The sequence below is a fragment of the Oryzias latipes genome, chromosome 8, assembly GCF_053564925.1.
Source record: "Oryzias latipes strain Hd-rR chromosome 8, Olatipes_Hd-rR_3.1".
Lineage (NCBI taxonomy): Eukaryota > Metazoa > Chordata > Actinopteri > Beloniformes > Adrianichthyidae > Oryzias > Oryzias latipes.
The window spans coordinates 1,979,235-2,002,396 of NC_136244.1; the positions used below are offsets into that span (position 1 = coordinate 1,979,235).

At 39.2% G+C, this 23,162-nt stretch overlaps 1 long non-coding RNA gene across 1 annotated transcript; it reads left to right on the forward strand.

Annotated features, from left to right (window-relative positions):
* The first annotated feature begins 919 nt into the window (after positions 1–919).
* On the forward strand, positions 920–14,466 carry LOC144994197 (uncharacterized). The gene is made up of 2 exons (XR_013657626.1): positions 920–6,837; positions 6,942–14,466. It is a non-coding gene; the product is annotated as an uncharacterized LOC144994197 (long non-coding RNA).
* The last annotated feature ends 8,696 nt before the right edge of the window (positions 14,467–23,162 follow it).

Genomic DNA, 23,162 nt, shown 5'->3' on the forward strand with positions numbered 1-23,162 from the left:
GTGGGAGTGTGGTATAACCTCCTCTCTGACCTGTTGTTCTGGCTCTCCCGTGGCATTGTATTGTATTGCTTCAATCTCAAGTTGTGATAGGAGTTGCCGTTTGTGGATGTTAGAGCACTGGGCTACCAGTTGTTTGGCAGTTAGCCCTGATTGTGGGTTTCGAAGCATCCATTCATTCCACATTCTCTGCATGTAACCCCTCTGGGTGGGATTACTTGAGTAGTAGCATTCTAACAGAACCTTGTTCTCACATCTAGTCCATTTCCGTCTTGTTCCAGTAGCCCACTTTCCATCAGGGTGCTCTGGTCCCTCAGCACCTGACGCAGACCTTGTTTGGCCGGGCGACGTCTGAGCAGCATGACATGTGGTTCATTATCTCTCATGTTGTGAGGTAGGCGGTAGCGTTAAGGGTCTTGCCCAAGGACGCTCACTGGCTGATGTTAATTGCCCGTCATTGTTATGGTAATTGCCCCATTTTTCATTGCCATTAATTGTTCATTCCGCCCTGGGAATCGAACCCGGGTTTCCTGCACGACAGTCCTGCACCTTACCAACCGAGCTATCTATATATATATATATATATATATATATATATATATATATATATATATATATATATATGTATATATGTATATATATATATATATATATATATATATGTATATATATGTATATATATATATATATATATATATATATATGTATATATATATATATATATATATATATATATATGTATATATATATATATATATATATATATATATATATATATATATATATATATATATGTATATATATATATATATATATATATATATATATAATAAGATAAAGAGAGACTTTATTGATCCCAGCTTGGAAAATTGGGTTTGTTGCAGCGTCTGTATACAGACTCAATACAAACAAACAAACAAACTAGAAAAACAGACATTGAAATATTTTATCCATGGCATATGGATGATGGGTTATAAAGTCCGATGGAGTGAGGTGGGGATGATCTCCTGTGGCGGTTGGTGTGACAGCGAAGCTGCCTTATAGCCAAGTACAGGTTAGAAAGGATTATCCATGAAGGAGCTTATTCAAAGTCCTCTCCATCACATCCATCACTTACTTATATGAAAGACCTGATAACTGCAGTTATTAATTTGTCCTCTAAAATCAATTAAAAGGGAAGCCATCCATATGTCATGATGAAAGCCCAGTTCCTGATCAATCAAAGTTCAACCACTTTAACTTTCAGCGCGCGTTCAGTGGCAGAGAGTTTTGTACGTAGAACCCGAAAACAGCCGGCGACGCGTGAATGCACAAGTTATGAACGCGGAAAATCAAAACGCATTGTTTGGACGTGGCCACTAGAACAGGCGTTGTAGCTTTGCAGTCTTCTAGTTCTCTGTGAGTTTATTATCCCTCCGTCTAAGTCTTTGGTTTCAGTCTGTTATTATTACATCCTTTTTTTCAGTTTTTCTCTTCCAGTCTTTGTCTCCTGTTGCTCATCCTAACAGGAGCCCAATGAAGAGAGATTCCCTGGAACCGAAGGACTGCTGGACTGGTTGATTAAAAAGATGCTACTTCCATGAGAGATTGGAAAACACAGAGTCACAAGTTTGGGAAGACATTTTTCCCAGAATGGAAACAGGTTTTGAGAAGCCAGAAGAGGGAATAATAGGGTAATAGTTCTGCCCTTCAGCTCCTCCATGTTCTTCTCTATTGACCTCAATGGCAAACATGTTATGAAGGTGATAATGTCTGACTCCCACTGAGCTTCACTTCTCAGCTCCATTAGTTTCTCTGCAGTTTTTAGCAGCTGCTCCCAGTTTTCTGCACCTGAGGATGCAACAATATTCCATCATTTTAGTATTTTTTCCCTGCTTTTGTGCTGTTTTCATGCTTTATGCTTTGGTTTGCACTGATCAATAAAAGGGTTTACATTTGAATAATAGGAATCTTTTGCAGGTTAACAGTAACTTCTTACAGAGAAGAAGATTGATGTTTTTGATGTTCTTCTTAGTGACAATTTATCTATAAGACCAAGGATCAAAGGCTGAATGATCACGCCTGCAGTTGCGTAAATGCATTACTGATTTTATAAAAACGTATTTAGACGAGGCGCCAGCAGCCTTGGACAGCATGAGGGCTGCAGCAGCTGCAGAAGATTTGAGGTTCCTCAACAGAGAAGATGATCCCAAACAGTTATTTTTGATGTGGGTAAAAATGAGAAAGCCTAGCAGGAAGGGTTTGCAGAGATGGTGAGAGCTGCTGTGGCGTAGCGTCTCTGTCCGTCACAGCTTTCACTCCAGATTTATGACTGTTGGTTGAAGGACAGAGGAATGTTTGTAAGCTGCTCAGGGTCCTTTTGAAGCCTCCACATGTTCTTTTTGGGCTAAAAGCCAAATGTAAATCCAGACATGCATCTGTCATTTCTACAGAAAATAAAGTTTTGAGGGGTGCATTCATAAATCATCAAAATACCTTTAGAGGTCACAACATGTAAAAGAAAAAGGGAAATTTTCATCCAAGAACCAGATGAAAATTTAATTCTATCTATCTATCTATCTATCTATCTATCTATCTATCTATCTATCTATCTATCTATCTATCTATCTATCTATCTATCTATCTATCTATCTATCTATCTATCTATCTATCTATCTATCTATCTATCTATCTATCTATCTATCTATCTATCTATCTATCTATCTATCTATCTATCTATCTATCTATCTATCTATCTATCTATCTATCTATCTATCTATCTATCTATCTATCTATCTATCTATCTATCTATCTATCTATCTATCTATCTATCCTTATTGCTTCCTCCTCTCCTCATCTGCTGACTGGCTTCAGAGCAAATTCTCTGGACGTTCGTGTCATGTTTCCACCAGCAGGTGGCGCCAAACGAAGCTGCATGCAGCCAGGTAAAATGTTTTTTTTTTGTCCAGGTGACAAACATTCAGCAGGAACGTTGTTCTTTATTTGGTCATTTCTCCCTGACACCAATTCCTTCACTCCTACGATACATTATTTATTAAAGGCCACAAAAAAAGAAAGTAAAATATGACATTCCTGTGTTTCAGAAAATGAAACTAAATTCAATAAATAAAATAATTTAAAATAAAAATACCTGTAGTCAGAGAAAGTTCCTGAAACAATCACTACTGATAAATCTTTATAACTTTATTTTCAGCATTTACCTTTACATTTACTTTTCTTCTTCTGTTCCCAGATTCTGAAGTTATAAAGAAGTGACATGTTTTTGTTGCTTTGAGGTATTTAATTTTTTCTACCCAATAGAATTTATAAAAAAAATAGAAAGAAGAAATAAAAAACATATAATATTTGATGTATTTTTAAAGAAAAAAATAAAGAACAGACAGATTATTAAAGTAGAGTTACATTAAGGAAACAAATATTGAATAACATGTAGAAAACATTACATTAGATTTATAGACATCGTTCAAAAATACACATTAGGATTATAAAATATTTTAATATTGTTTTATGTTCTATGTAATTATGCTTTGTGTATTGCAAAGTACTTCATTATATACTAACAGGTATTTTTGCCTAGTGAAGAGAACTATCCAGATTTTAAATTCTAATTGAAATAAGTGAAATAAGTTTTCCGTTTATCAGCAGGTCAAAACGAAAAAGGAAAACAAGTTTGACGTTTAAACAAAATTCACCATACTTAAACCAACAGATGCGAAACAAAGACAGGGCTTCAGGAATGTTTTATATTAAAGATACATTTTTCTTTTTTTAATTATGAATTGTTTATAGGTTTTTATTAAGGTCAAATGTACTTTAGCACACTAGGAGACCATTTAGCACAATTATATAGACAAATGAAAACAAATATATAAGACAAAACAGAAAAATAATGACTGAAGTGAGGTAAGCTTAAAAAAATAAAATAAAAACCTCCAGTTTTTTTCTGTGTGTTAAACTGTAAGGAGGGAATTTAATAAAAAAAAAAGTGTGAATAATATTTAAAAAACACGAGGGACACAATTTCAAAAAACTCATTTAAAAATTGTGTGTAACTTGTGTTTTGCTCTTTAGGGAACAAAACGGAGGCAGAAGTCAAATTATGAGTGAAAAAGAATCTTTTTCTGCAAAAAAATTTGCTTCAATGAAGAAATTTACTGCAAAAAGCTTCTGGAAACAACATTGGGTTGGATTAATTAGGAACAAATAAAGTTAGGGATTTTTTCCCTTCTTATTATTTGGGTGTTACTTGTTATTTGTTCAATATTTGTGTTTCTTTGGGGTCAGAAGTGTTTAGATTGGTGACAGGTTTAGTCAAAGCTGTGTGTTTTCCTTCCTCACTCTGCTCATCTGCTTTTTATTTTAGGAGGAAAAGATTTTTTCTGCAAATGTCCATTTCTCTGGAGCAGGGTTTAAAAAAAAGGGTCAATCAAAGCCATAATATGGTGTTTGGCTGGTTTTACATTCATGTTCTCATCATAACTTTGAACCGCAGGCATGAGGTATTATTTATTATTGTATTTCCTGTAGTCATATCAGCCATTTTTATTTATTTGTAAAACAGTATAAGCTTTAAGAGTTTAATAAAAAGAAAATATTGTGAAAGTTAGGGTTAAGGGTATATAATATGATCAGAAATTACATCTAAAACGAATCTGTCGTTTAAAAAAAGGCAAAAAAATTAAAACATTTACTTTATTAGCAGTTTAAAAAGATAAAACTTAAACCTTATGGCTCTTTGAACGAATATATGGATGTTGATGATTTTTTGACTTTTTCATGCTACTAATAAACGTAAACAAAAATTAACTAAAAAATACTTATCATAACAAGTTTAACTATAACTTGCAGTAACTCAAAAAATAATTGTAATGTGGAAAAATGACTTTTACATTTAAGGAGCATGGAGAAGGAGAAGGGAGAGCAAAACCAAATCGCCTAAAACATCTTAGGCGACATCAAAAACCTAAAAAAGTTTCTTCGTGAATCACTGAAGATCAGGAAACATGTTTCCATTCATGCACGGCGTAGAAAAGGAGGAACGTTTAGAAGAAGGAGCAAGAAGAGGAGATCTGAGTGGAAAATGGAGGAAGAGGGGGAGGGGGGTTACTGTAGAGGGTGAAGAAGAAGAGGAAGGAGACGAGGAAGGAGAGGGTCAGAGGTCACTCTCATTTTTTATCCATTACTGCTCTGGGTCACATTTGTGGCTGCTGTGTGTGCGTGTGTGTGTGTGTGTGTGTGTGTTTTAAACAAATACCTGCCTCTGTCTCCTCCATTCTGTGCTGAAAAGAATAAGGAGAGGAAGAGGACCTCCTCTTCCTCGCTGAAGCAGACAATCGGCACACAACAGCAGGAGCTCCACTCCGCAGTTTCTATGGCGGGAGGCGGCGGCGGCGGCGGGAGGAGGCGTTTGCATTTGACCGCAGGCTGACCTCCTCCCTGGTACCCCCTCACCTCTCCTTCACCTCCCTCCCACCATCCTTCATCTTGGACAGAGGAGGCCCCACGTGCACGCACACACACGCACACATATCCCAGTTTGTCCTGGGAGTGACCTCTGCTCGGCTCAGCAGGAATGCTGAAGGAAAGCCTGAACCCCCCCCCCCACAGACACAAACACCATAAACAGAGACAAAGACGAGGAGGTTTCAAACTGCAGTACAGTGGAGAGGAGCAGCTCCGATACTCCATTCATCACCCGCGGAGGTTACAGATGAGGAGGACAGTCAGCCAGAAGGTTCGTATTCTCATGCTGGGAGAAGGAAAACACTCACAGATGATGTATGGGGAGAAATCCACAGTGAGAGCTGCGTGTACACACTCTCACAATCAAAGGCTTCAGGCAGACGCACACACACACACACACACACACACACACATCAAGGTGTTTATTTGATGCAGATGTGGGGCAGGAAACCAGTTGCGTTCGGGGACACAAACACATCTGACACGTGAGACGTGTGGTCACGTCAGTAGAGTTCAGTAGAGTCCAGCGCCGCAGTTGAAAATCAGTAGACACCTACATCTGATGCGGACCGAGCTGTGGGGAGATCAGAGCGGCGGGAGAGGGACGGGGTCAAAGGTTGGCTGGGATCTCTGCAGTCAGACTGAGGGCAAAGGTCAGGCAGAGGCCACATTCTGCAGGAGACCTCGGTAACTGAGACGCGTACGTGAGGGAGTCAGACCCCGTCGCCGTGGTGATGATACCGGACGAGGCTAAACGCCAGTTCCAAGAGCGCTTTCAGCTGATCATCCATAGCTCCTCCCACGTGTAAGGAGCTCGCCGCTTCACGAAGAAGACGCCAACGTCTCCTTTGACAGATGATGATGAGCGCTAGTGCCCTGGCAGATGTTTGAATGTATCTGCTGTCAATCAAAGTATTGATCACACACGTGTTTTTGAATGACTTATCGTGCGAGTTGGTTTGTGTTTATTCGCATTATTAGGATTTATTGGAAATTTCAAAATTAGATGTTTTAGAGATTAATTAATTAAAGGTCATGATCGCTCAAATGACTGCCCTATTTGTGGGACTGTACACCCCCCTCTCACCAAACCAATGGACTGTGGCTAGGCTGTCTTTATGGCACACCTCTGGATGTCATGGCTGCCTCCTGATCCATTGAGTACAGTGGTATTTCACAAAAGGAGCGTCAATTCTCCGATCTGTAAATCATGTGTTCTTTGTGCAAAACACGATTTCTTAAAAGTCGTCCATTTTCTCCAAAATGTAGGGGGAGCCCTACGAGGCGGTGCACCTTATGGGTTGTTGTGGGACTTTGGCAGAGAAGAAGACATTACATCTCTGGTGTGAAATGTCACCACGCTCCACAGTGCCTCCGGTATGTTGGCCCTACTTTTCTGAATCGATCCGTCTTGATAAGGACAGTTTGTGAAATCTGTTTTTTTTGTTTGGTTAAACGGACTTTATCTGTTCTTTCTCCAGGACGCTGGTTTGTTCATTCAAAATGGCCGACCCTTTTTAGGCTTCATTTTTTTTAATGAAAGACGGAAATACACCCAGATTAGTAAATTAAATATTTGAATTCAAAAGACCTTCTGACTTATCTGGCCTTAAAGACCCACCACAATGAAAACGGTGTTTTGGCTGTTTTTGACATGTTCTTGTAGCATTTTTCTGATAATGGAGGACATTTAGAAAAGACAATATTAAAATTTCATGTCAGAACTCAGGAGCAGATGAAAAAATGCTGTTTGAAAAACCCTGCAGGTGCTACAGTCGGCGAGCCACAAGCTTCCTGCTCCGCCCCTTTCTGATCCTCCACCTGCAGACCAACAGATCCATGAACCTCTTTGTTCTTCTCGTCTGAGCTGGAATCTGCATCTAAACTGGACGGCTGGATATCTATGATATTGCTGCCATTGTTGTTGCACTGCTAATGTTAGGTTGGGGTTGTAAGAGGCTGTAAGCAAGCAGGAGAGATTAAATATAATACGGGATGATTTATGGGCGGCAGTGGTTGAGCAGGTTGTCCAATGATCGGTTCAATCCCCGCTTCCACCAGTCAACTGTCGTGTCCTTGGGAGAGACACTCCACCCTCCCTGCCTCCAGTGCAGATCCACTGGTGTGTGAATGTCCCGGTGATGGTCAGAGGGACCGTAGGCACAAACTGGCAGCCACGCCTCTGTTACCATAGTGTCACCGGCTGGCCTTTGAGCAGAGGGAGTGTAGGAAGTTCTCAGAGGTCAGGTTAAATTAGTAAAGAGCTTTATTCTTCCATAGGTATTTTCCTTTGACTTGGCACCAACACGTTCACTAAAATTACAGGTGGTTTAAATACTAATTAAGCATCCATCTCCTCCTTCCTGGAGGGAGGTTTACTTTTCCTGAAATCTACAATTCACATATAAAGGCTAAATTTTTTATTCTAAATTCCTTAAATAAATTCTAAGAAAAATTACTTTAATTTAAAATATCAAGTAGAAACATTAAAACAACAAATATCGCCCAAATACAATGACTTCCCCCCTCAGGCCCCTGAATAGATTCTCCCGGAACCCTAAATATAGCTCTGTTCCTAGGGGAAGGGTTTTGCCGGAGCACTCTGGGGAAGACAAACACAGGTGAGTACATTTTGCAGTCACACCTTGATCTAATTAAAAATAAGACCAACATTCCTTTCTTCCAGGTAGCTGCCAATTCATCTACACACCACACAGGAAAAATAAAGTCATGCAAACCCCAATAAAACCTTATTCAAACCTATAAAATGTGCCATTTCTTACTGTTTTAAATGTTACTTTTTAAAATGTGTGCCCACGTACCATACAGATAACTTTAATAAACCATGGTCCGGGTAAATACTCAATTCTGATTGGGTGCTGGGTGTGTGTTAAAACCTGATAACCGCACGGTGAAAAAAGAAGTTCCGGTCACCTAGCTTAAATGTTTTGTATCACTGCGCCGGCTTCTTTAAAACAACCTTTAGCTTCATCATTTGGACAAAAACAAGCAGTGAGAAGTGAACTTTCTCTCTGAACTGATGCTTTATTCAACCCATCGGAAAGATCAGCATTTATATATCACTGAATCTTGACTGCAGCGGTGGTGCGGCGCGACGCATCATGTAACAAATAGTCCGCTTTTTGTGAGAAAAGCGATCCAAATCGGAAAAAAACCCAAGAAATAAGGACTAAAAACTGGTTAATATGTATTACTTTTGTAAGTGACCATGGTATAAGCGGGTTAATGGCTTTCGAAGTGTGCGTTATTACTTTTTAACGCACTTCACGGAAGCAACCGTTCAGACTTCAACGGCGTGCGTTAAAAAGTAATAATGCACACTTCGAAGGCCATTAACCCTTACTAAAGTAACGAAGGAGGTTTTTGTTACACATAACTACCATCACAAGTAAGAATGAGGAGTGAATGAATAATGGACACACTGTAAGCGCATTGGAAAATCACAGATAAATCTAATTTATGATTATTATTATGATGATGTTGGGAAGTGAGGGAAGGCTTCCTCCGCATTGACAGTCCCGCCCACAATTCGGAGGTGAGCTTCTAATGATCTGCAGAAACTATGTCCTAGAAAATGGCACGACGAGTTTGGCTGAAAGACTAACGGGCAGAAAACAGATAAAAAGATCATCAGAGTGGGATTTTAATGGGGGACTGCTGCAAAAAAGGACATTTTGCACATAAAAAATTAGATTAAATCTCAGAATTTTTCAGTCTTGATTTTTTAAATAATCTTCCACCTTTTTTATCTTCTCAGCTTATTTACTTTTTCAATTAAACTTCTTTGGCGTTGATGCAAAAGTCTGCTTACTTTAGATAACACTTATGAAACCTAACAAAATCAAATTTATGATCTCATTTAACACCAACAGCATGTAACTATGCCGCAAAAATATGTAAATAAACGTCAAATGCCAAATAACATCACTGGCTATTTTATGACTGAATCTGCAGAAATTTGTGGTCCACTAACAGGTGGTTAAATCTGTCTTTCAGGGCAGAGAGGTGGGCCGTTGAATGAGTTACAATTCCAATAAAGAATCCATAAAATTAAATTGATCTTTGAATTAGCAGACAGAGTGGGGTAATGGTGTTTAGTGTGTTTGCTGTGCCAGGGCTAATTAGAGCACGGGCCAATGTGGATGTGCATGTGTGGGTGTGCACGTGTGGGTGCGTGTTTGTGGATTTATGGTACTTGGTCTGAGACTTCAATTTCCTTCTCCATCTGACATGTCAGAGGTTGTAAATCAGCAGAACCCATACATCTAAACACACACACACAAAGTCACCCCATCTGTGCACGGATGTGTGTAATTTACAGCCCGCTGTGTTTGTGTTATGGTTTGTTGTAATCAGTTTTGCATTGAACTGTAGAGCAAACATTTTCTAACTACTCAGTTTCTGCACACTTCCATTCGTTCCCATCCCTCTAAGTTTTAAGGTCCGTGATATTTGACACTTCAGACAGCTTTAAATCCGTTGTTCTGGGTATTTTTGCAGTATTGAAAACTTTCATGCACACTCGTACACTTCTGCACACCCATTCATGCTAAAGCCGCAGTGCACGTAACGATATTACAGAAACAGATAACTACAAATACCGATTTGTGTCCAACATTAAGAGAGGACAAATAGACACTCTGGTTGATTGAGTTTATTTTTCATTTTGGTGTAGTTCTGCACTCATCAGACTCAAACACTGACAACTGTTTCATGGGCAGCTTTGCTTAGGGATTTGCTTTCGTATTGGAGCGTACCACTGGTTTTATGACTGCTCCTCCTTCTCCAGGCACATGTGTTTATGAAGTCGACAGTGGATTTGGTTTCTGCCAGCGTTTGGACGCCCACGTCCATTAGAAAGACCGAGTGTGAGAGAGCATGCTTCTGCTCTCCATTACCTCCAATTAGCTTCCCCGCGCTGCCACTCCAAGCCAAGAACATTGAATTGGACTGTGATCACTCTTAAGTGTTTGTATTGACTGTTTGGTCCTGCTCAAGAGGAGCATCATAACTGATGTTCACTACTCATACAGCACATCCCAGGGTGTAAAAGGAGATACTGGAGGTCCTGAGCAGGGGAAAGCAGATCCAGAGCCTCAGAGGAGCTTAGTATTTCAAGAAGGCACTTATGGTTCTCAGACGTCCTCCCTGTATTAAAGACTCTTCTCATCTCTTTTTCTGCGTCTGTTGGTGTTGAATCTAACATACCAGCAAGGAATGTTGCATTTACTTTGAAAGCCGGAGCAGTTGAGTGATATCTACCAAGGTTATAATAGTTTCGGATTTTTTATTAATTTTAGTTTTTATTTCGTTTTGAATTTTTGTTTTTAAATTTATTTAGTTTTAATTAGTTTTTAGAGGCAGCTTAACTAGTTTTTACTAGTTTTTATTTTTTGAAATTGCTTCGTTATAGTTTAGTTTTTATTAGTTTTAGTGTTAGTTTTAGTTTTTTCTTCTTTTTTTTTGTAAATTAGGATATTTGTCAGGTGCATGATTCAAAATCACCAGAATAAGTATTGTATAATAAAAACTCAAAGATACATTTTGAAACACTTATTATTCAGAGGACACAAGGACAACCATCCTTAAATTAAAATACAACAGCCGATAACAGCATTACGTTACCTGCTCTTGCTTCTTTTTCGGGGGAGGGCGGGCGAGAGGCTAGCTTGTAGGTAGTGTTGATTTGTGTTGTTGTGTGCGCTTTTTAAATGTACTTTTCGTAGGGTTTTTTCCCTTTGAGGAGCGTTCCACAAATTTTGTGTCCTGCTTCGACTACAAAGCACTTACTTTAGTTTTCTATGCTGTTATATTCAAAAAAGTCCCAAATAGGACTCTCCCGCTTCCTCCCAACTTTTACTGCAGCCATCACGCTCATGTAAATGTCTATGACCACGCTAGCCGGCAGTGTCTGACAGACATCATGTGACGTCACAGACAACGTGATGCCGTAGGGGTCAAATACACAGTAAAACTAGCAGCGTGAAGTAAATAGATTTTATTTCAACCCAAAAGACTTGTGTATTAACAAAGACGAAAACGAAGGATTTTTTGGGGTTAATATTAGTTAGTTTCAGTTCGTTTTATAAACACAACAAACAGTTTTAGTTAGTTTTCGTTTTTTTTTAACTCTCGTTTTTATTTTTATTTCAGTTAACGAAAATGTTTTTTCAGTTCTAGTTTTAGTTTTTTCGTTCGTTTTCGTTAACTATAATAACCTTGATATCTACAATTTTTGAACTCTGCACTCAGAATTGATTTTTTTTTCTGTGTTGCGGCAAAAAGCCGGAGAAACAGGATACAGGTCCAGGTTTCAAAATAAAAACTTCCGTTGTGCTTTCAACATAAAACCTTTTAACTAATAAAAAACTTTATTTATAAAACTTTTTAATTAGAAATTAATTTCATTTTAATGGTGACGTGCTCATACGGTAACACACGTAACATCGCGGATAACACCACGACGACGGTTTGATTGTGGAAATGAGCGTTGGATGAGCGAAAAAAGCAGGAGGAACTACCTGATGCGAAGGTGACGGGACAAACCAGTCCGCCAGGATCCAGGAGGGAGGTGGGACGGACCAGAGACCCAACAGAGTCCATGTAAAATAACTGGTGGTGGTGACAAGGACTCATCACGCAACACAACGGAAATACACTGCAGACAGAACCGTGTATATTTGGGGTTAGTGTTCATGCATGTGCTCATGTAAGGTTTGATGACCAACATGTTTTACCTCTGATTTTAGAATACTGTTTTTGTTTAACATGCCAAAGCTTTAGTCACATGCACCTGTATGGGTGCTGGAGGTTTCTGGGAGGGTAGGAGTGGCTGCATCTTGGGGGAAGTACAGGTGTGTTTTGCAGTTCCTTAGTCTAGGTGCATCTAAAAAACCTCTGCATTAGAATTCAGGGTCGGCTGGTTTTGCATCCTGGCTAATTCTCTGATTCATTGTATTCTGTTCAGCATGTATTGAATAAATTAATTTGAGGGACTTAAACAGATTCATTCTATGTTCTTTCCTGCATCCAAGTTCCCTCCTGCTTGCCTAACCATGACCCATAGAAAAAAATGTCCATGAACATTTTTGCTCTACAGGGTTCACCCAGTGGTCTATGACCTTGATATTTTGTGCGGGACACCTGTATGTTCCGTACAGTTTGAAGGTTCTTTGGCTGCAAACAGCCTGAATCCACAAATAAGAGCAGTTGAGTAGCTTTCGTTGTGACCCCACCTGTGTTTGCCCACATTGGCTTAAGTGGGCACTCAGTGGGCTGGCTACGCTAGCCAGCTGCCCGGTTTGCTCTTTCCGTTTACTCTGCTGGTCCTTTGGCAGCATTGTTGTGTTAGACAGATTCATTCATTCATTCATTCAGCTTCTAATGTGTCTGTTCCCTTTCGGGGTCACGGGGCTGCTGGAGCCTATCCCGGCCACTTGCGGGCGAATGCAGGGGACACCCATGTCGCCAGTCGGTCGCAGGGCTCCTCACAGCCAATCATCAGGATTCCAGACGTCTCTTCACATGGGCCAAGATCCCCACAAGCATGCAAGATGACTCCAGCCCAGACCCCAACCGCTAAAGACTGCAGACTATTTATGCACAAATTCCTATTTCACTATTCAATCAATCTATCACACTTTTAATATGTTTCCATGTTGAAATAAAATTAATGTAAATATTTAGGTAAAATTGAAATTAAAAAAAGGTTAATTTAAGGGGAACTCAATTGTGACAAGTAGCAGTTACACATATACAGGATAAGGAAATTAACTATTTATATGTTCACACACTGCCACATTAAAAGTAGAGTGTCCCTTGGAAGACCTAGAGCTCCACCCCCCAGGATTTCAACATTGTTTTTATTTAATTTTCTAAGAAAAAAAGCCCCAAGAGGATGTTGTGGTCGTTGATTTGTGCTGATCCAAGTGCTAACGTTCTCTGGAGAGCAGGGAATGGCAGCCATCCAAATAAAAACACATTTGCAACAAGCTCTTTGTTAACAGTAAAATCAATTAACATGTGTGAACAAATTAATTGGAACGAGCTGGGAATTAGCATATGAGGCTGCATGTCACCTTCAATTTTACACTGAAGGTTTTCCAAGTTTCATTTTTGAAATGTTTTGAATAAGACATGAAGAGACATTAGTTTTTGTCTTGAAAGGTCATTCTGTTTACGAAAACTAATTCTGCTGTTAATGTAAAAAGAAAATATGTCAAAATGAGGTTGTATTCAAAAATGACATTATCTGTGTTCATTTATATTTATTTGGACAACAAAATTTGGCAAAAATGTTTTTGGGTCAATTTAAAGAAAAGAAAGATTTTACAATTGTTTTTGAATTAATTTTGTGTTCCGCATAAAACGGATTTGAAAAGATGGTTGGATGGATGAATGCATGAATGGGTTAATGAATAAATAAATTAGATAATTTATGATGGAAAGACTAACAGATGAACGGATGAATGCGGTGTGCTTATATAATTACATTTTGTGGGATGTCCGTCGAGGGTTTTGTCCGACTGGTCTCTACGTAAATTTGTTTTTGAGCTGTTCAAAGCTGGTCAGTTGAGAATTACGTAGTTTATACGCCAATATTATGTACATCTTGATGCAATTGCTCGTTTCTTTTGCGAGATGCATAAGCAAGTTTGTGGCTTTCCACCAGCTTTTCGCGTATGTCTACTGGAGTTTTTAGGCATGTACCACCGATGTATAACTTAAGGAGATCTTTCATACCTCACTCCATTGGACTCTATAACTTGTCATCCATGTGCAAAAGATAAAGTCTTTTATGGTCTGTCTGTTTTTCTCTCCTGATGTGGCACGCAAAACAACTGTTCTAATTCACTGATTTTCCTTTCTGAATGATTGTTCTGGTTCTCTGTTGTCGTCTATTGTGTGTGTGTTTGTATCTTGAGCCTAACCCCGACGCTGCAACAACTGAATTTCCCAAGCTGGGATCAATAAAGTATCTTTATCTTATCTTATCTTAAATCGTGTATACGGTGCACATATCCCATTTAAGTTACGTAATTAATGAACAAATCACAAATGTATTGCATGTAAACACGCATGGTTCATGCACGGTTTGCGTTCTGTGTGGCTTTCATGTTAATTAACGTGTTCTTTTGTCTTTGCATGGTTTATTTGTACTTCCTCCATGGTTTTAAGGTAGTTCATTTGTGATATATCTGTGAAGATTTCATGTAAAGACCACAACTTTTCTCTCTTTTTCCACGTATATTTACATATGACCAATTTTCATCTGTGCAAAATGGACAAAATGTACGTCTGGCTGTGTGACACGGCTTTAAGATGGATAGATAGATGATCAAAAAAAGAATGGATGAAGTCTTGATTAGAAGAATGATTGAACAGTTGAATTGGATGATGGACAGATGGATGACAGATCCATGGATGGACGGATGCTTGGATGACTGTGGCCTGTTTTGTGCACTTGCTTGAGAATGGCAGCAGAATGCAGAGATCTGACACTCTGCAGGATTTTGGGGCCTTGATCTTCTTTGGCATTTTATGTAAGGAAACTCCCCCAGTGGTAATGAGACACAAACGTGTCCACGTTTGGCTCAGGAGATTCAGGAGCATCTGCACCATTAACATCCGAGCTCTTCTCTGTTATCAGAAAAGTGCAGCCATGAATATAAAAGCAGGAGGGTATGGCTTTTACAGTGAGATTACTAAAGATGTGTGGTGACAGCACAAAGTGCTCACCAGTGAGAGCCAACAGCTGCACTCCTGCCGCACCAGTGGGACAGTGTGTGGTCTGTGTGGAGTGACGCTCAGTCTGCTGTTTGTCCGTCACTAACTCAGACCACACAGGCGCTTCTGATGACGGCCTTTAAGACAATGAAAAAGAAAATGGGAGAGAAAGATATATCATGGTAGTTCTGGACGTCCAGCAGTGTGACCTCCATCTGACTCCTCAACGACCCTGAACATTGCCATAGTAACCAGGAAGGTCAGCAGGATGGAGATCAGTTGGAGGTCACTGGACGTCTGTGTGAATCAGCTCTGTTGCATCCTGATCAGCGACGGTCGTTTCACGGCTGAAACGTCTGAAGTTCGTCAGTCGTTTGTTCTGAAGCTAAAGGGGAGCATGGAAGTAGAAGGCCCTCAGGCTGAGTTTCACCACACGCACGACAGCGGCAGTGACTATTCTCACACATTTCACTTCCTGCTGCCATATTACCGGGTTATTTAAGGCTCTCCCCGCATCTTTAGGTGAGAAACGTAGAATAAAAAACTGCACCAGTGATTAACATGCCCGGTCTGTGATCAACAGTCAGATAAATTAATTTAATCTACAGAAAAGTTGATCTGCTGGGATCTGCTGCACAAAACAGATGTGTGTTCATGACTTTGTCATGTGTGATCCAATTCAATTCAATTCAATTCATGTTTTTTATAATGATAATTGTGTGAAATATGTGCTCTGCATTGTGAACTTTAATAAGGAGAAGGTGAGGCAGCAAGTAACCAACCATGAACAATTATGGCTAAAGGTTGCTCAACATCCTTTGTTTTTCAAAAGACATCACTTTTGAATTAGCGTATGTGAGAAAATACATCACATTTTCTCACATACGCAGTCAAAGAGAACCCAACATTAGTTGTTCTAGCATTAATAAATATTTCAATTATCATGTGATAATAATTTACCACGCTCTGTTAACAAACCGTATGTTAACTGGTTTGCTAAAACAATCTTTCAAACTAGACGTTTTCTTTTATCTTCATCATACAGTCAAAAAATGGGGTTCAAATATGACTTAATTAAGTCTCCAAAATGTAAAATGCTTAAAAAGATATTTGACCAGGTTTCATTACACTAACGTCAAAAATGTCGTCTAAGCATCAACAAGTTCCAAAGACACAGAACACGAGGAAACATATAGGAAGGATGTGCACAAAATAAAACAATTTAGTATACATACTATGACATACTTCAGAATTTTAATATGAACCAGTGAAGCATAGACTATTTGAAGCGTGACAACCAAGAAAAGCAAAAAGTAGACGGTCTCTGCTCGGTTCTCTTTTATTTGACTATTTTCGGCTAATGTTTGCAGACAATAACAGACATCTCTCATCTTTTTAAATGGGTCAACTTGCAGAATCACCTTCCATTTATCCATCCATGTATCACGTTTTAGAAATAGTAATGAACCCAAAACCAAGTCATTGTCTCTTCTGAAAATGTGAGGCCTGCAAATGTTTCAAGAAAGATTTTCAACAACAGAAGCCCTGAACGTGAACTGTTGAAAATGTGACCAGTTTCGTTCAGGTTACCATGGAGACGGGGGGATGAACCACACTTGAAGTGAAATCCCAGCTTTCCTTGCTGTCGTTGGGTTTGCCTCACCCACTCTGCTGTCTGTGGCTTTAAAAAGCCAGAGCGCTTTCACCGAAGCCGATCTTATTTTGATTGGAAAGCGATCGATGGGAGGTGACGGGATTTCGTGTCGCTCGAGTAATGCGTATGGGAGGAAGGAGGACGCGGGAGACAAGGAGAAGATGAAGGAGGAGGAGAAGCGGGGCGAAGCGTACAGTCAGGTCAAACGCTCGGTTTTTGGGTGAAACTGAGTTCACATTACCATACAGATCAGTGTGCGTATGCGTGTGTGTGTGTGTGTGTGTGGGTGTGTGTGTGTGTGTGTGTGTGTGTGTGTGTGTGGGTATGCATCTTCTCTTCACTGAAGCGGTGACACCAAATTTGTACTCAAGTGACGCCAACAGATGGAGCTGCTATTGTGAAAGGGTCCATGCACACACAGACGCACATGCACGCTCACACACGCACACACATGTACACACACAAATAAACAGACATCAATGCATTTGTCTCATTATGGGAATAAAGCTCACAATCATCCAGACAGCAGCCTCCTGTGGTTTTAAGAGTTGTGTGCGCACACACACACACACACACACACACACACACACGCACACACACACACACTGATGGCTCCTCATCAGTAACCTGCCTGATAACACACTGGAGAGGTAGCATGTGTGTGTGTGAGTGTGTGCAGGCAGAAATTGAACCCTTGAACTGTATTTAACCCCCTCTCCCGCGCTCTGGCTGGTTCTGTATATCCTTCATTTGGCCTTTATTGTTGCTTTCATCCTTCCTCCCTCTCTTCCTGTTTTTGACACCTTCATTTGTTTTCATCTGGTTCTTTTCCCTGCTCTGTCTTTCTCTCCCAGCGGGACATAAACGGGTTTCAGGTACTTTGAGGTCAAAGCATCATGCACAGTGAGGCTGTGGGAGTGTGAATTTACTGCAGGAAGCAGCTCACAAAGACAACACACATCAATGCACTCATAAATTAGGGATTGTTTGTCACTCGTCAGCCTATGGACTGAATATTACAGTCTCCAACGGCGTTTGTGAAGTCTTGCAAAAGAATTATTACTGTAAATGCAAAACTACTTTTTTGGTCAAAGCCTTCTTCACACCTCCTCGTGATGGCAGAGCTGGAAGCGTCCCGTCCCGGAGCGTCCGGTGGCGCCTGCCCGTGTGATCAGAGTGTGAACCTTTGAAGCCAGCAGCAGAGGACAGTCACGTCCCTTTTTTGGTGTAAAAGTGCACACGCCGTTCTCCGGCTGCTGGGCGGCAGTGAACTCCTGAACTGAACTTGAACCATGGTCGGGTCATGCTGGGGGCAAACGGGGTGTTCATTCTGCACCACGTGACACACACCTGCCCCATGCAAGAGCATGGCTGCATCCACGGTGGGGGGAACAAATGTAGTTTTCTGTGACATCATCTGAGTATTGTCTTAGATTATTTTGGGGATATTTTATAATGGAATTGAAACAAACTGTTTTGGATTTGTTTTTGTTCCAATCAAGGTAAAAGTTTTGTCCCATGGACCATCTTTAGCTGTTTTGTTGTTATAATGGGCAGCACTGTCGACAATTTATAGTATATCGTATATGATGGAGGTGCAACGATGATTCCATTCATTTCATAATTTTCAGTTGCCAATACAACTCACAGACAACATTGGTTAATTTTGAACTACCAAAAATCAATCCAGGACATCTTTAGCCGTGACCATCACACTAAGCCAGATGATGACTTTGATGATGACTGACGTCCTACTTGCTTCACTTAGACTAAATTAACATGAAAACCCCCCCAAAAATGTCTGGATTTATCCCCGTAATCTGAATAACAAAGCTGTTTCGGAATCAAATTTACCTTGAATTGAGCTCAACTATTCACATTTAGAACTAAGGCTAAACGTTTTGTGTTACATGTCTGCAGGCCACCACCCTTAGCCCGTAAGAGGTCGGTAACCTGCCTGACAACACACCGAGAAATATCAAAAACCTGCATGAAGAATTTTGAATTCACTGGTGGGTGATGGTTCTTTTGTCGTTTCTCTCGTCTTTGATTATATCACTGGTTTTCATTACAACTAATACAAAAGTTACAAATTGAAATGTTTACAGTTTCTGATCTATTTCTCAATGTTGTTTTACAGTTAAAAATACAAAAGGCCCTTTCCCCCCCAAATATCAGTCTACAGGCCCTACCGCTTGTTTTTTCTTATAATTCTCTCTTTTGCAGACACACACCAACTCACACACACTTCTCTCTGGTCTGAGTAGGAAGTGATCAGTCATTGGCTGAAGAGGGGAGACGGTGACCTCCCCCTGAACTCTCACCTCCCTTTAACCTTTGACTGAGGAGGAGAAGAGGCTGCTGCAGGGGAGAGGAGGTGAAGGTAGAGAGAGAGAGTGGAGGCCAAACTGCTGAGGAAGGTCACTCCAAGGGAGAAGGAGGAAAAGATGAGGAGATGGAGATGGATCACAGGAGTCAAATGAGAACGGAGGACAAAGACACGGAGGAGGGACCCAACACAAGGGGGCAGTGTTGGGACAGAGTAGAGGGCTCTGTGGGGCCGTGAGTGGGAGGAAGCTAAGAGTGACGAAAATCAAAGATTGCAAAATAGCAGCGTCGGGCCGTTCCATTGGTTGGCACGTTTCGTCTTTTCACGTGGCGTCAGGTCAGCAATGGGAGGAGCATCGCGTGATGATGTCGTCGTGACTCTGTGGCATCCGTACATGGCGGCGCCATAGCAACACCTAATCCTGTCCAACAGACAACGCCCTGTTGGCTAACACACGCGCATTCATGCCACATTTATGTACATACAGCTATACAAACACACTCAACCGTGGCACCAGACAAAGCACGCAAACACACACACACAACAATGCATGCATGCACATACACACACATGGAACCCTTTTGTGGAGGTGGGGGGCAAAGGGGGGGAGAGAACAGAAAGGCTGTTTGTTGTCTGTGTTCTTTGAAACATCCAGAAATCTGTTCTGGATCTCGGAGGTTCTGCGCTGAGCCGCTCAGCCTCCGGTTCTCACGCCGCTCCACGTTGAGAAAATGATTCAGGTAAACGAGGGTCGAATCCGCTTTGATGGTGAGCGGGAGAAGTGTCGGACTTCAAAGTGTCAGAGCTGCACCGCAGCTCCCTCTGATCAACGCCATCCCATCCTTTCAGGCCCGCTGGACACCTGAGCGGCTGTCCTCCCACCTCAGAGGACGAGGTGTGGTCCCATGACTCACCGGAGCTCGATCAAAAGGCCGAGGAAGCCATGAGCTCACAGACCAGGCGGAGAGAAGGTCAAAAGTCACAGGAGGCAGTTCCCACGGCGACCGCAGGGAGGAAACAGCCCTTTGATGGCAGCTCACATGCACACGCTGGGTGCAGCCGTGGAGCGAGACACGAGCCGTGTGATTGGACAGCAGCTCCGATCCAACACCACCTTTGATGTTTTCTTTGGGACATTTCATCATCTCACTGCCTCCTCGTCTCAGGAGGGGGGTCGCTTGGCGGTCACGGCCCTGACAAAAACAGGATCCATTCACTCCACACATTCATGCAAATAAAATGTTTACTTCCAGGAACTTACTACAGTCTGAGGTTCATCTGGGAACATTTTTATACTGTGTTCAAGGTCACGAAGAGGCGGGGCCTCCCAGCTGTCACACAGCCGCACCTCAAAGTCTTTATTCATGCACAAACACTTCAGATGTCAATCAATGTTTCTACGCAAAACATGTCACTTTAAACATTCAGTGGTTTTCTGCTTTAAATTATGAGAAATTCACAGCCAATTACAGGATTATAATGACTTAATTAATTCTCCAACACAATTCCTCCAGTTTTATTTATCAGTATCCAGAAAATATCCGTTCAATTAAATGCATGAACGAGCAACATAAAAACCATCATTTACAAAACTTCTCTTTTCTTTTCAACAGATAAATCAAACTCGACCCAACTTTAGTTGACAATTATTATGTTCAATGGATCTAATGTGACCTAAATGTGCATTACTGCAAAAATCTGTTTGTGGTTATTAGTAATTACACTGTTGAGAAGATCTGTCTGATTTCTTGTTGGATTGTCTACAATTAACGCGTGAAATAAATCAACAAATCACGTAAAATTAAAAAATATGAAAATATGAATATATATACATGATTCCCAAATTAAACAGAAAAAAAACCACAACAGAAACTTATAAAAAAACGTTTTAATAGCGAGTATATATATATATATATATATATATATATATATATATATATATATATATATATATATATATATATATATATATATATGTATATATGTACACTATAAATAGTGATATTTCTAAAATAATTTATGTATATTGATTTAGAAATTACAATTTAGTTACAAATATCACAATTTTGACCAAACTATTAAAATCGGTCAGATGGAAATTTTCACCAACATCTGAAATAGAAATATTTTGTTTTACTGCGAATCTTTCAAGAAAAAATGATGGATTTTTAAGAAGTTCAACCCAGGTCAACATGCCTTTTTAAACAAAACACGTCATGGATGAAATGCGCCATCAAAACTTTGCATGAACACAAAAATTCCTTCAGGTTTCTCTTTCTTTCTTACCTGGAGTGTAAATGTCTGGTTGGTCCTGAGCGGTGTGGGGGATTTTCGCTCAGGTCTGAACAGCCGTATGCAGATTAGCCATCAGCGGTTCAATTCTTCTATTTTTAAACTGCAGACGGAACTTGATGGCTAGAATTTTTTATGCAAATCTCACCATTACGGTGAGATTTGGACAGATTTAAAGACCAGGTCCAATTCTGCTGATGTCTCACTTTAATCACTGGAGGCTGTGAAAGTGAAGCTGTGAAGGAAAACTGCAGCTAAATCCTGGAAAAAATGTCAGAATAAACAAACAAAACAATCCATTGTATGATATGATATTGTATTATAAAACATTATATTATATTATATTATATTATATTATATTATATTATATTATATTATATTATATTATATTATATTATATTATATTATATTATATTATATTATATTATATTATATTATATTATATTATATTATATTACATTATATTGTGTTAAATTATGTTATATTGTATAATATTATTTTATATCTTTTTATATTATATTATATTATTTTATATTGTATAATATTATCTTATATTATATTATATCACATTATTGTTTTCTACATTTTCTCAGTATTTTTTTTTAATTGATACACAAATTAAACTGTAACAAACTCTGAGTTTTAATTATTTACAGATAAAAACATGTGTTACTCCATTCTGTGTTGTTGCAATGGTCCGGTCGTATAGTTATTTTTGATGGAATAATTTAAATTTAAAAAAGCTTTATTTAGAATATTGGTTAACATATCCTTCTGCTAAAAAGGATTATTTTGTGACTTTCTGACGCTGTGGAGAAATATACAAAGAATGTTCAGATTTTCTTCATGTTAACCAGAGCAGAGCTTTTTGAAGGACACTTTCTTTTTGCCTTCATTGTAATAAACAGGAGAGAACATTTCATATGTTTTAGTTTTCTGTTGTTTTTTGCGAGTTTTCTGTTGCCTTGTGTTTAAACAAACTTACTTTTGATTATTTTCTGCTCAAATTAAGACTTTATTGACAATCTGTGCTGCTCTGTTACTTCATGCAAACAGCAATTTAGCTTTTTTCTTTGTCATTTTGAGTTATTTGATTCAAGATTAAAAGACTGACGCTTTGGTGAAATGCTAAATTATTTTGTTGTTTTATTTCCTTTTCATAGTATTTCCAAATAATATGATTTTAATGAAAAACAAAATGAATAATTCTTGAGACTAAGTTTAATTATTTATACATGTTTTTCAAATATTTTTGCTATATTTCTAAGTTTGTCCTAAAATAAAACATAATTAAAAACCTTCGAAAATCCCCTTTAAACCTTACTAAAATAACAAACAAGAATTAATTGTTTTTATTTTTAACCTAAACACAGAAACTCAAAATTTTGTAGACATAACTTTATTTAAATCATGAAGAGTTTCAGAATATATTTAATTATTTTAAAATTTAAAAACAAAAACAAGAACAACCTCTAGTCCTTCTGCATCAGTAACTCTGATTTTCAACAGGGAATCAGTTAAGATGTTTTTTTCTTTGCCAAGGAAATATTTTAGATTTTACTACAGGAAAAAGTGTAAAAACATCAGACTTTTAAATAAAGCTGTTCAATTTATGACCAGATGTTTATAGATTCTGCTGATTTTAACTCATTATTGAAGCAGATTAACTGAAAAGACATC